Here is a 14005-nt window from a genome sequence, read left to right on the forward strand (position 1 = left end):
CCTCTCTCCCAGCTATCTCAATCCCCCAATATGTCTGTCCTCTCTCCCAGCTATCTCAATCCCCCAATATGTCTGTCCTCTCTCCCAGCTATGTCAATCCCCCAATATGTCTGTCCTCTCTCCCAGCTATCTCAATCCCCCAATATGTCTGTCCTCTCTCCCAGCTATCTCAATCCCCCAATATGTCTGTCCTCTCTCCCAGCTATCTCAATCCCCCAATATGTCTGTCCTCTCTCCCAGCTATCTCAATCCCCCAATATGTCTGTCCTCTCTCCCAGCTATCTCAATCCCCCAATATGTCTGTCCTCTCTCCCAGCTATCTCAATCCCCCAATATGTCTGTCCTCTCTCCCAGCTATCTCAATCCCCCAATATGTCTGTCCTCTCTCCCAGCTATCTCAATCCCCCAATATGTCTGTCCTCTCTCCCAGCTATCTCAATCCCCCAATATGTCTGTCCTCTCTCCCAGCTATCTCAATCAGTGAAGCAGTGCTGTCCTCTCTCCCAGCTATCTCCCAGCTATCTCAATCAGTGAAGCAGTGTTGTCCTCTCTCCCAGCTATCTCAATCAGTGAAGCAGTGTAGTCCTCTCTCCCAGCTATCTCAATCAGTGAAGCAGTGTCGTCCTCTCTCTCCCAGCTATCTCAATCAGTGAAGCATGTAGTCCTCTCTCCCAGCTATCTCAATCAGTGAAGCAGTGTAGTCCTCTCTCCCAGCTATCTCAATCAGTGTAGCAGTGTTGTCCTCTCTCTCAGCTATGTGAAGCAGTGTAGTCCTCTCTCTCAGCTATCTCAATCAGTGTAGCAGTGATGTCCTCTCTCCCAGCTATCTCAATCAGTGAAGCAGTGTAGTCCTCTCTCTCAGCTATCTCAATCAGTGTAGCAGTGTTGTCCTCTCTCCCAGCTATCTCAATCAGTGAAGCAGTGTAGTCCTCTCTCTCAGCTATCTCAATCAGTGAAGCAGTGTAGTCCTCTCTCTCAGCTATCTCAATCAGTGAAGCAGTGTTGTCCTCTCTCCCAGCTATCTCAATCAGTGAAGCAGTGTTGTCCTCTCTCCCAGCTATCTCAATCAGTGAAGCAGTGTCGTCCTCTCTCCCAGCTATCTCAATCAGTGAAGCAGTGTTGTCCTCTCTCCCAGCTATCTCAATCAGTGAAGCAGTGTCGTCCTCTCTCCCAGCTATCTCAATCAGTGAAGCAGTGTCTGTCCTCTCTCCCAGCTATCTCAATCAGTGAAGCAGTGTCGTCCTCTCTCTCCCAGCTATCTCAATCAGTGAAGCAGTGTCTGTCCTCTCTCCCAGCTATCTCAATCAGTGAAGCAGTGTCGTCCTCTCTCCCAGCTATCTCAATCAGTGAAGCAGTGTCGTCCTCTCTCTCAGCTATCTCAATCAGTGAAGCAGTGTCTGTCCTCTCTCCCAGCTATCTCAATCAGTAATCCAGTCTAAGTGGTATACATGTTTAATTATCTGCTTCCCCGTTCAAAAGAGAATTGTAATTATGTTTAACAACATAAATGCCACACACACACACACACACACACACGCGCACACGCACGCACACGCACACGCACACGCACACACACACACACACACACACACACACACACACACACACACACAAAACACACACACACACACACGCCAACATTCACAACAATAACAAAATCGAGGCTAAATAAGATGATTTATGTCACATTTGCATGTATTTACGAGACACATTAATTTGAGGCGTTTTAAGTTCCTTTTAAAAGAAGAAAATACTGGGAAGTGATGCACCAATGGGAAGACTTTATCAGTAGTTAACCAGATGCACACAATTATGCTCAGCAAGACTCACTGGAGCTGCTACTGTGCGCCAAACCAACAAGCTGTTCTGTGTTAAACAACGATTCTACTAAACACAACTCTCCCTCTCAGACAATTCCCTGTGCAGACCAGCCACTGTGACTCATCTGCATGGTATGAGGTAGATCACATCATAATGAGCATACATTTTGTAATTGGTAAGACGTTAGAAGTGCAAAAATGTAGTTTACGCATATGTTGAACTTGTTTCAGTTAATAAGGCAATAGCCAAGATACTAATTTCCACTAGTTGTGAATTGATTGTCGTATTCCCAAAAGCAGGTTAGTAGTATTTTTCATTATTTTTTTTATATGCGTTTTCTTTTTGTGAGTCTCACAGAGAAGGTCACCGATTGGTAGATGGGTCAAATAAAAACAAAAAGCAGACATTGACTATTCCTTTGAACATGGTGAAGTTATTCATTACACTTTGGATGGTGTATCAATACACCCAGTCACTACAAAAATACAGGCGTCCTTCTTAACTCAGTTGCCGGAGAGGAAGGAAACTGCTCAGGGATTTTCACCATGGGGCCAATGGTGATTTGAAAACAGTTACAGAGTTTAATGACTGTGATAGGAGAAAACTGAGGATGGATCAACAACATTGCAGTTACTCCACAATACTAACCTAAATGAGAGAGTAAAAAGAAGGAAACCTGTTCAGAAATGTGCAATAACGCACTAAAGTAACACTGCAAAAACATATGACAAAGTAATTCACTTTTTGTCCTGAATACAAAGCATTATGTTTGGTGCAAATCCAACACAACACATCACTGAGTACCACTCTCCATATTTTTAGGCATGGTGGTGGCTGCATCATGTTATTGGTATGCTTGTCATCGTTAAAGACTAAGATTTTTTTTTTAGGATAAAAATTAAAGGAAGCGAGCTAAGCACAGGCAAAATCCTAGAAGAAAACTTGGTTCAGTCTGCTTTCCACCAGCCACTTGGAGACAAATCCACTTTTCAGCAGGACAACAACCTAAAATGCAAGGCCAAATATACACTGGAGTTACTTACCAAGAAGACACTGATGTTCCTGAGTGGCCTAGTAACAGTTTTTCCTTAAAAATCCACTTTAAAATCTATGGCAAGACTTGAGAATGTCTGTCTAGCAATGATCAACAGCCAACTTGACAGAGCTTGAACATTTCTGTTTTATTTTGTGTAGATCGTTGACAAAAGGCAGTAAAATCAATTTTAATCCGACTTTGTAACACAAAAAAAACGTGTAACAACTCAATAGGAGTGAATACTTTCTGAAGGCACTGCATATGTTTCACGATACTCCCATGAATCCATACATCAAGTTAGCTGATTCTTAGCCCTCTTACTGGACTGGTTACAGTTGACAGTTGCAGCAGGGCCCTTATGAGGAGGCCTCTCCTGAGTGAATGAGGACCTCTAGTGGGGGAATCTCGAAATTGCATGGTTGAGTGTAAATGGAGCAGTCTGCTTTAAAGGGGCAGTCTGCAGATCAAACAAAAGAAAGTGGCCACCCCCCCACTGTTTCACAAACAGTGGAGAAAAGCACGTTTATATTTTAGGATTCCGATTGGGTACAACGGTTGAACTAAAGCTCATGAAACATTTATAATTTTTATTCTTCAGGAATCAATGGGTATGCAATTCAATTGTCTAAAAACTTGTTGTAGAAATCGCAGATTGAACCCTTTCAAATGCCAAAGATCTCTGGTGCCTTTAAAGGACACATTACAGAACATGTTGGAAACAGTCTTGTGTTTACTACAATATGGTATTCAGAAATGTATTTACTTATTTTTGTTGATATACGTTCAAATAAGTTCATGAAAATACAGCACACTGACTGTATCAAACACCAGGAAACAGAGAGTAGTGTTGTTTTTATAATTCATCGTCTCCATTGACTGTATCAAACACCGGGAAACAGAGAGTAGTGTTGTTTTTATAATTCATCGTCTCCATTGACTGTATCAAACACCGGGAAACAGAGAGTAGTGTTGTTTTTATAATTCATCGTCTCCATTGACTGTATCAAACACCAGGAAACAGAGAGTAGTGTTGTTTTTATAATTCATCGTCTCCATTGACTGTATCAAACACCGGGAAACAGAGAGTAGTGTTGTTTTTATAATTCATCGTCTCCATTGACTTGAAACTGTGTTGTTTTTATAATTCAAACACAAACACCGGGAAACAGAGAGTAGTGTTGTTTTTATAATTCATCGTCTCCATTGACTGTATCAAACACCGGAAACAGAGAGTAGTGTTGTTTTTATAATTCATCGTCTCCATTGACTGTATCAAACACCGGGAAACAGAGAGTAGTGTTGTTTTTATAATTCATCGTCTCCATTGACTGTATCAAACACCGGAAACAGAGAGTAGTGTTGTTTTTATAATTCATCGTCTCCATTGACTGTATCAAACACCGGGAAACAGAGAGTAGTGTTGTTTTTATAATTCATCGTCTCCATTGACTGTATCAAACACCGGAAACAGAGAGTAGTGTTGTTTTTATAATTCATCGTCTCCATTGACTGTATCAAACACCGGGAAACAGAGAGTAGTGTTGTTTTTATAATTCATCGTCTCCATTGACTGTATCAAACACCGGGAAACAGAGAGTAGTGTTGTTTTTATAATTCATCGTCTCCATTGACTGTATCAAACACCGGGAAACAGAGAGTAGTGTTGTTTTTATAATTCATCGTCTCCATTGACTGTATCAAACACCGGAAACAGAGAGTAGTGTTGTTTTTATAATTCATCGTCTCCATTGACTGTATCAAACACCGGAAACAGAGAGTAGTGTTGTTTTTATAATTCATCGTCTCCATTGACTGTATCAAACACCGGGAAACAGAGAGTAGTGTTGTTTTTATAATTCATCGTATCAAACACCGGGAAACAGAGAGTAGTGTTGTTTTTATAATTCATCCATTGACTGTATCAAACACCGGAAACAGAGAGTAGTGTTGTTTTTATAATTCATCGTCTCCATTGACTGTATCAAACACCGGGAAACAGAGAGTAGTGTTGTTTTTATAATTCATCGTCTCCATTGACTGTATCAAACACCGGGAAACAGAGAGTAGTGTTGTTTTTATAATTCATCGTCTCCATTGACTGTATCAAACACCGGGAAACAGAGAGTAGTGTTGTTTTTATAATTCATCGTCTCCATTGACTGTATCAAACAAAAGGAATCAGAGAGAAAAGATAGAACAAATATTACAACAAATATTATGTCTGAACTCAAATGTGCTGGTTGATAAAATACCTGTGTTTATGGGAAAGATGTTTAAAAATGGTATTTTGTTCTTAATAAATTATATTGTAAATTGTAATGGTAGAGTTATGGCCTTCATGGAGTTATTTGTACAGGAAGGTCTGCTCAATCCAAGAGTACAACCGATTGACAACAGCATCGCCCCAAAAATGGAGGCTGGTGGCAGCGGGAGGAGGTAGGGAACTGGTCTGTCTGCCCAATATAAAGGATCAATACTGGAGGAGGCAGGTGGGAGGAAGTAGGGAACTGGTCTGTCTGCCCAATATAAAGGATCAATACTGGAGGAGGCAGGTGGGAGGAGGTAGGGAACTGGTCTGTCTGCCCAATATAAAGGATCAATACTGGAGGAGGCAGGTGGGAGGAAGTAGGGAACTGGTCTGTCTGCCCAATATAAAGGATCAATACTGGAGGAGGCAGGTGGGAGGAGGTAGGGAACTGGTCTGTCTGCCCAATATAAAGGATCAATACTGGAGGAGGCAGGTGGGAGGAGGTGGGGAACTGGTCTGTCTGCCCAATATAAAGGATCAATACTGGAGGAGGAATAAAAATAGCATAAATAGGAAAGGATACCAGTTTCATTTGAGGACCAGGATGTTGACAACTGAGCCATACAGATTGCAAAATAGTCGGGAAGAGATTTTGTGATGTACCGATTCCATGGTACAGGAGTGGGCACGCCCATTAAAACTGAGGTGGCCTACCTTTTCAACTATCTATTTGTACACTGTAGATATACAACATGATGTTTGCTTTATGTATTATTTTTTACAGCGATATCTTTAATAGGATTGTTATGAGTGTATTTATATGTAGAAGATATTGTATTATCAATGGACACATCATGATCCACCACTAGTAATCTCTTACCCATAAAGTTACCATTTCAACAGTGATGTGGACTGGTCCTGGTCCAGTGTCTGGTGCTGGTCCCGTGTCTGGTGCTGGTCCAGTGTCTGGTGCTGGTCCAGTGTCTGGTCCTGGTCCCGTGTCTGGTCCCGTGTCTGGTGCTGGTCCCGTGTCTGGTGCTGGTCCAGTGTCTGGTGCTGGTCCAGTGTCTGGTCCTGGTCCCGTGTCTGGTCCCGTGTCTGGTGCTGGTCCCGTGTCTGGTGCTGGTCCAGTGTCTGGTGCTGGTCCCGTGTCTGGTGCTGGTCCAGTGACTGGTGCTGGTCCCGTGTCTGGTGCTGGTCCAGTGTCTGGTGCTGGTCCCGTGTCTGGTGCTGGTCCAGTGTCTGGTGCTGGTCCGTGTCTGGTGCTGGTCCCGTGTCTGGTGCTGGTCCAGTGTCTGGTGCTGATCCAGTGTCTGGTGCTGGTCCCGTGTCTGGTCCTGGTCCCGTGTCTGGTGCTGGTCCAGTGTCTGGTGCTGGTCCCGTGTCTGGTGCTGGTCCAGTGTCTGGTGCTGGTCCAGTGTCTGGTGCTGGTGCTGGTCCAGTGTCTGGTGCTGGTCCCGTGTCTGGTGCTGGTCCAGTGTCTGGTGCTGGTCCCGTGTCTGGTGCTGGTCCCGTGTCTGGTGCTGGTCCAGTGTCTGGTGCTGGTCCAGTGTCTGGTGCTGGTCCCGTGTCTGGTGCTGGTCCCGTGTCTGGTGCTGGTCCAGTGTCTGGTGCTGGTCCCGTGTCCAGTGTCTGGTGCTGGTCCTTGGTGCTGGTCCCGTGTCTGGTGCTGGTCCAGTGTCTGGTGCTGGTCCCGTGTCTGGTGCTGGTCCAGTGTCTGGTGCTGGTCCAGTGTCTGGTGCTGGTCCAGTGTCTGGTGCCGGTCCAGTGTCTGGTGCCGGTCCCGTGTCTGGTGCTGGTCCCGTGTCTGTTGCTGGTCCAGTGTCTGGTGCTGGTCCCGTGTCTGGTGCTGGTCCCGTGTCTGGTGCTGCTCCAGTGTCTGGTGCTGGTCCCGTGTCTGGTGCAGGTCCAGTGTCTGGTGCTGGTCCCGTGTCTGGTACTGGTCCAGTGTCTGGTGCTGGTCCCGTGTCTGGTGCAGGTCCAGTGTCTGGTGCTGGTCCCGTGTCTGGTGCTGGTCCAGTGTCTGGTGCTGGTCCTGTGTCTGGTGCTGGGTCAGTGTCTGGTGCTGGTCCCGTGTCTGGTGCTGGTCCAGTGTCTGGGGAGATCAAAAACAACATGAACAACTTCTTGACTCCATAGGATTTTACAAAGTGATAAGAGAACAGGAGCCTGAAGCATCCAGTGAATGAGATCGACAAACATTTGTCAAAGGGATTGGAGGTCAAAAACTCTAGTCAAGTCGATCTCAGAGGTCAAAAACTCTAGTCAAGTCGATCTCAGAGGTCAAAAACTCTAATCAAGTCGATCTCAGAGGTCAAAAACTCTAGTCAAGTCGATCTCAGAGGTCAAAAACTCTAGTCAAGTCGATCTCAGAGGTCAAAAACTCTAGTCAAGTCGATCTCAGAGGTCAAAAACTCTAATCAAGTCGATCTCAGAGGTCAAAAACTCTAGTCAAGTCGATCTCAGAGGTCAAGTTGATCTCAGCGGCAAATTAAATTTCCATAAAACAGCTCGGAAAATAACTTTCCTAACCCATGTTAATGCACAACATTCGCCTACGCCCTATTCATAACAGAAAACTATATTTTATATATTGTTTGAGGTGTGTAGGGGGAGGTTTACGTTTGAGGTGCGTAGGGGGAGGTTTACGTTTGAGGTGTAGGGGGAGGTTTACGTTAGAGGTGTAGGGGGAAGTTTACGTTAGAGGTGTAGGGGGAAGTTATGTTTGAGGTGTAGGGGGAAGTTATGTTTGAGGTGTAGGGGGAAGTTATGTTTGAGGTGTAGGGGGAAGTTATGTTTGAGGTGTGTAGGGGGAAGTTATTTTTGAGGTGTAGGGGGGGAAGTTATGTTTGAGGTGTAGGGGGAAGTTATGTTTGAGGTGTAGGGGGAAGATATGTTTGAGGTGTAGGGGGAAGATATGTTTGAGGTGTTGGGGGAAGTTACGTTTGAGGTGTAGGGGGAAGTTATGTTTGAGGTGTAGGGGGAGTTATGTTTGAGGTGTAGGGGGAAGTTATGTTTGAGGTGTGGGGGGGGAAGTTATGTTTGAGGTGTAGGGGGAGTTATGTTTGAGGTGTAGGGGGAGTTATGTTTGAGGTGTGGGGGGAAGTTATGTTTGAGGTGTAGGGGGAAGTTATGTTTGAGGTGTAGGGGGAAGTTATGTTTGAGGTGTAGGGGGAGTTATGTTTGAGGTGTAGGGGGAAGTTATGTTTGAGGTGTAGGGGGAAGATATGTTTGAGGTGTAGGGGGAAGTTATGTTTGAGGTGTGGGGGAAGTTATGTTTGAGGTGTGGGGGGAAGTTATGTTTGAGGTGTAGGGGGGAGTTATGTTTGAGGTGTAGGGGGAAGTTATGTTTGAGGTGTGGGGGAAGTTATGTTTGAGGTGTTGGGGGAAGTTATGTTTGAGGTGTAGGGGGAAGTTATGTTTGAGGTGTGGGGGAAGTTATGTTTGAGGTGTGGGGGAAGTTATGTTTGAGGTGTAGGGGGAGTTATGTTTGAGGTGTAGGGGGAAGTTATGTTTGAGGTGTGGGGAAGTTATGTTTGAGGTGTTGGGGGAAGTTATGTTTGAGGTGTAGGGGGAAGTTATGTTTGAGGTGTAGGGGAGGTTTACGTTAGAGGTGTAGGGGAAGTTTACGTTAGAGGTGTAGGGGGAAGTTATGTTTGAGGTGTAGGGGGAAGTTATGTTTGAGGTGTAGGGGGAAGTTATGTTTGAGGTGTAGGGGGAAGTTATGTTTGAGGTGTGTAGGGGGAAGTTATTTTGAGGTGTAGGGGGAAGTTATGTTTGAGGTGTAGGGGGAAGTTATGTTTGAGGTGTAGGGGGAAGATATGTTTGAGGTGTAGGGGGAAGATATGTTTGAGGTGTTGGGGGAAGTTACGTTTGAGGTGTAGGGGGAAGTTATGTTTGAGGTGTAGGGGGAGTTATGTTTGAGGTGTAGGGGGAAGTTATGTTTGAGGTGTGGGGGGAAGTTATGTTTGAGGTGTAGGGGGGAGTTATGTTTGAGGTGTAGGGGGAGTTATGTTTGAGGTGTGGGGGGAAGTTATGTTTGAGGTGTAGGGGGAAGTTATGTTTGAGGTGTAGGGGGAAGTTATGTTTGAGGTGTAGGGGGAGTTATGTTTGAGGTGTAGGGGGAAGTTATGTTTGAGGTGTAGGGGGAAGATATGTTTGAGGTGTAGGGGGAAGATATGTTTGAGGTGTTGGGGGGAAGTTACGTTTGAGGTGTAGGGGGAAGTTATGTTTGAGGTGTAGGGGGAGTTATGTTTGAGGTGTAGGGGGAAGTTATGTTTGAGGTGTGGGGGAAGTTATGTTTGAGGTGTGGGGGAAGTTATGTTTGAGGTGTAGGGGGGAGTTATGTTTGAGGTGTAGGGGGAAGTTATGTTTGAGGTGTGGGGGGAAGATTATGTTTGAGGTGTTGGGGGGAAGTTATGTTTGAGGTGTAGGGGGAAGTTATGTTTGAGGTGTAGGGGGAGTTATGTTTGAGGTGTAGGGGGAGTTATGTTTGAGGTGTAGGGGGGGAGAAGTTATGTTTGAGGTGTGGGGGAGGTTATGTTTGAGGTGTAGGGGGGAAGTTATGTTTGAGGTGTAGGGGGAAGTTATGTTTGAGGTGTAGGGGGAAGTTATGTTTGAGGTGTAGGGGGTGGAAGTTATGTTTCAGGTGTAGGAGGGAAGTTATGTTTGAGGTGTGGGGGGAAGTTATGTTTGAGGTGTAGGGGGAAGTTATGTTTGAGGTGTAGGGGGGTTTTACGTTATAGGTGTGGGGGAAGTTATGTTTGAGGTGTGGGGCAGTTATGTTTGAGGTGTTGGGGGAAGTTATGTTTAAGGTGTGGGAAGTTACGTTTGAGGTGTTGGGGGAAGTTATGTTTGAGGTGTAGGGGGAAGTTATGTTTGAGGTGTAGGGGGAGGTTTACCTTATAGGTGTAGGGGGAAGTTACGTTTGAGGTGTAGGGGGAGGTTATGTTTGAGGTGTAGGGGGAGATTTACCTTATAGGTGTAAGGGGGAAGTTTACCTTATAGGTGTAGGGGGAAGTTATGTTTGAGGTGTAGGGGGAAGTTATGTTTGAGGTGTAGGGGAGGTTACTTTTGAGGTGTTCTGGGGGAAGTTACGTTTGAGGTGTTCTGGGGGAAGTTACGTTTGAGGTGTAGGGGAGGTTATGTTTGAGGTGTAGGGGGAAGTTATGTTTGAGGTGTAGGGGGGAGGTTACTTTTGAGGTGTTCTGGGGAAGTTACATTTGAGGTGTAGGGAGGAAGTTATGTTTGAGGTGTTGGCGGGAAGTTATGTTTGAGGTGTAGGGGGGAAGTTACGTTTGAGGTGTAGGGGGAAGTTACGTTTGAGGTGTTGGGGGTTACGTTTGAGGTGTAGGGAGAGGTTACGTTTGAGGTGTTGTGGGGGAAGTTACGTTTGAGGTGTAGGGGGGAAATTACGTTTGAGGTGTAGGGGGAAGTTATGTTTGAGGTGTAGGGTGGAGGTTACGTTTAAGGTGTAGGGGGAGGTTTACCTTATAGGTGTAGGGGGAAGTTATGTTTGATGTGTAGGGGGAAGTTATGTTTGAGGTGTAGGGGGAGGTTTACCTTGTAGGTGTAGGGGGAAGTTACGTTTGAGGTGTAGGGGGAAGTTATGTTTGAGGTGTAGGGAGGAGGTTACGTTTGAGGTGTAGGGGAAGTTATGTTTGAGGTGTAGGGGAGGAGGTTACGTTTGAGGTGTAGGGGAGGTTACGTTTGAGGTGTAGGGGGAAGTTATGTTTGAGGTGTAGGGAGGAGGTTACGTTTGAGGTGTAGGGAGGAGGTTACGTTTGAGGTGTTGGGGGAAGATTACGTTTGAGGTGTAGAGGGAGGTTATGTTTGAGGTGTTGGGGGGAAGTTACGTTTGAGGTGTAGGGGGAAGTTATGTTTGAGCTGTAGGGGGTTTACCTTATAGGTGTGGGGGAAGTTATGTTTGAGGTGTGGGGCAGTTATGTTTGAGGGGTAGGGGGAGGTTTACGTTATAGGTGTGGGGGGAAGTCATGTTTGAGGTGTGGGGCAGTTATGTTTGAGGTGTTGGGGGAAGTTATGTTTAAGGTGTGGGAAGTTACTTTTGAGGTGTAGGGGGAAGTTATGTTTGAGGTGTAGGGGGAAGTTATGTTTGAGGTGTAGGGGGGAGGTTTACCTTATAGGTGTAGGGGGAGGTTACGTTTGAGGTGTAGGGGGAGGTTATGTTTGAGGTGTAGGGGGAGATTTACCTTATAGGTGTAGGGGGAGTTTACCTTATAGGTGTAGGGGAAGTTATGTTTGAGGTGTAGGGGGGAAGTTATGTTTGAGGTGTAGGGGAGGTTACTTTTGAGGTGTTCTGGGGGAAGATTACGTTTGAGGTGTTCTGGGGAAGTTACGTTTGAGGTGTAGGGAGGAAGTTATGTTTGAGGTGTAGGGGAAGTTACGTTTGAGGTGTAGGGGGAGGTTATGTTTGAGGTGTAGGGGGAAGTTATGTTTGAGGTGTAGGGGAGGAGGTTACGTTTGAGGTGTAGGGGGAAGTTATGTTTGAGGTGTATGGGAGGAGGTTACGTTTGAGGTGTAGGGGGAGGTTACGTTTGAGGTGTTGGGGGAAGATTACGTTTGAGGTGTAGAGGGAGGTTATGTTTGAGGTGTAGGGGGAGGTTTACCTTATAGGTGTAGGGGGAAGTTACGTTTGAGGTGTAGGGGGAGGTTATGTTTGAGGTGTAGGGGGAGGTTTACCTTATAGGTGTAGGGGGGAAGTTTACCTTATAGGTGTAGGGGGAAGTTATGTTTGAGGTGTAGGGGGAAGTTGAGTTTGAGGTGTAGGGGGAGGTGTACCTTATAGGTGTAGGGGGAAGTTACGTTTGAGGTGTAGGGGAGGTTATGTTTGAGGTGAAGGGGGAGGTTACGTTTGAGGTGTAGGGGGATTATGTTTGAGGTGTAGGGGAGGTTACTTTTGAGGTGTTCTGGGGGAAGTTACGTTTGAGGTGTAGGGAGGGAAGTTATGTTTGAGGTGTTGGCGGGGAAGTTATGTTTGAGGTGTAGGGGGAAGTTACGTTTGAGGTGTAGGGGGGAAGTTATGTTTGAGGTGTAGGGGAGAGGTTACGTTTGAGGTGTTGTGGGGAAGTTACGTTTGAGGTGTAGGGGGAGGTTACGTTTAAGGTGTAGGGGAGGTTTACCTTATAGGTGTAGGGGGAAGTTATGTTTGATGTGTAGGGGGAAGTTATGTTTGAGGTGTAGGGGGTGGTTTACCTTATAGGTGTAGGGGGAAGTTACGTTTGAGGTGTAGGGGGAAGTTATGTTTGAGGTGTAGGGGAAGTTACGTTTGAGGTGTAGGGGGAAGTTATGTTTGAGGTGTAGGGGGAAGTTATGTTTGAGGTGTAGGGGGAGGTTATGTTTGAGGTGTAGGGGGAAGTTATGTTTGAGGTGTAGGGAGGAGGTTACGTTTGAGGTGTAGGGGAAGTTATGTTTGAGGTGTATGGGAGGAGGTTACGTTTGAGGTGTAGGGGGAAGTTATGTTTGAGGTGTAGGGGAGGAGGTTACGTTTGAGGTGTAGGGGGAAGTTATGTTTGAGGTGTAGGGGAGGTTTACGTTATAGGTATGGGGAAGTTACGTTATAGGTGTGGGGAAGTTATGTTTGAGGTGTTGGGGGGAAGTTATGTTTGAGGTGTAGGGGGAGGTTTACCTTATAGGTGTAGGGGGGAAGTTACGTTTGAGGTGTAGGGGGGAGGTTATGTTTGAGGTGTAGGGGGGAGGTTTACGTTATAGGTGTAGGGGGGAAGTTATGTTTGAGGTGTAGGGGGGAACTACTGGTCTAGCTACTAGTCTAACTACTGGTCTAACTACTAGTCTAATTACTGGTCTAGCTACTGGTCTAACTACTAGTCTAACTACTGTTCTAACTACTGTGGTTGCAGATGTAACACATAGACAAATGCATAAGATATACGGAATAGTTGAACACTAAAAACAGACTATGTGGGGGTATGGGATAGCTGAGAAACATTCTTAGACCAGCTGGGCATACAAGGATCAAAGAGGTTGCCTAAGGACGGGGTCAGCCAAATGACCAACTGATGGATTACAGATATCAGTCACATCACAGGGGAAACACAAGTCTGTTTGTTCTTAGATAACCATATGGAGAGAAGGCGACCAGGGCAACTGAACACACTAAAAGTTAAAGTTAAAGGACACATGGGGTTAATTACAGGTTCTGAGCACAGGCCACAGGAAGGGGGGGATGTATATTATCTTTAGGTCAAAGGAAGGGTCTTGACATCATATAATCTGGCCGAAAGCAGATGTGGGCGTTACTGGGCTGAACAAGCAGGACGTAAAGATTGGAATGTAAGGGTATTTGCATTGGGGGATGAACTGATAATGTATGCAAGGAGATAAAAAGGAGAGCGAGAGCTCTGGAGGTTGTGGGTCCTGCGGGGCTCTCCGGCTTCTGATACGGGGGTGTATTAAAAGTCTATCATTGAATTCAAAGTTCCTGGTCGTGTCATGTTTGAATCGATTGGCCACTACACTACTCATCTAACTACAGTTCTAGCCACTGGTCTAACTACTAGTCTAACTGCTGGTTAAAATGCTGGTCTATCTTCTGGTGTAACTACTGGTCTAACTACTGGTCTAAATACTGGTCTAACTACTGTTCTAACTACTGGTGTAGCTACGGGTCTAAATACTGGTCTAACGACTGGTGTAGCTACTGGTCTAACTACTGGTCTAGCTACTGGTCTAACTACTGGTTTAGCTACTGGTCTAGCTACTGGTCAAGCTACTGGTCAATATACTGGTCTAGCTACTGTTCTAACTACTGTTCTAACCACTGGTCTAACTACTGGTTTAGCTACTGGTCTAGCTACTGGTCAAGCTACTGGTCAATATACTGGTCTAGCTACTGTTCTAACTACTGTTCTAACCACTGGTCT

Source organism: Oncorhynchus nerka, linkage group LG27 (assembly GCF_034236695.1).
Source record: "Oncorhynchus nerka isolate Pitt River linkage group LG27, Oner_Uvic_2.0, whole genome shotgun sequence".
NCBI lineage: Eukaryota > Metazoa > Chordata > Actinopteri > Salmoniformes > Salmonidae > Oncorhynchus > Oncorhynchus nerka.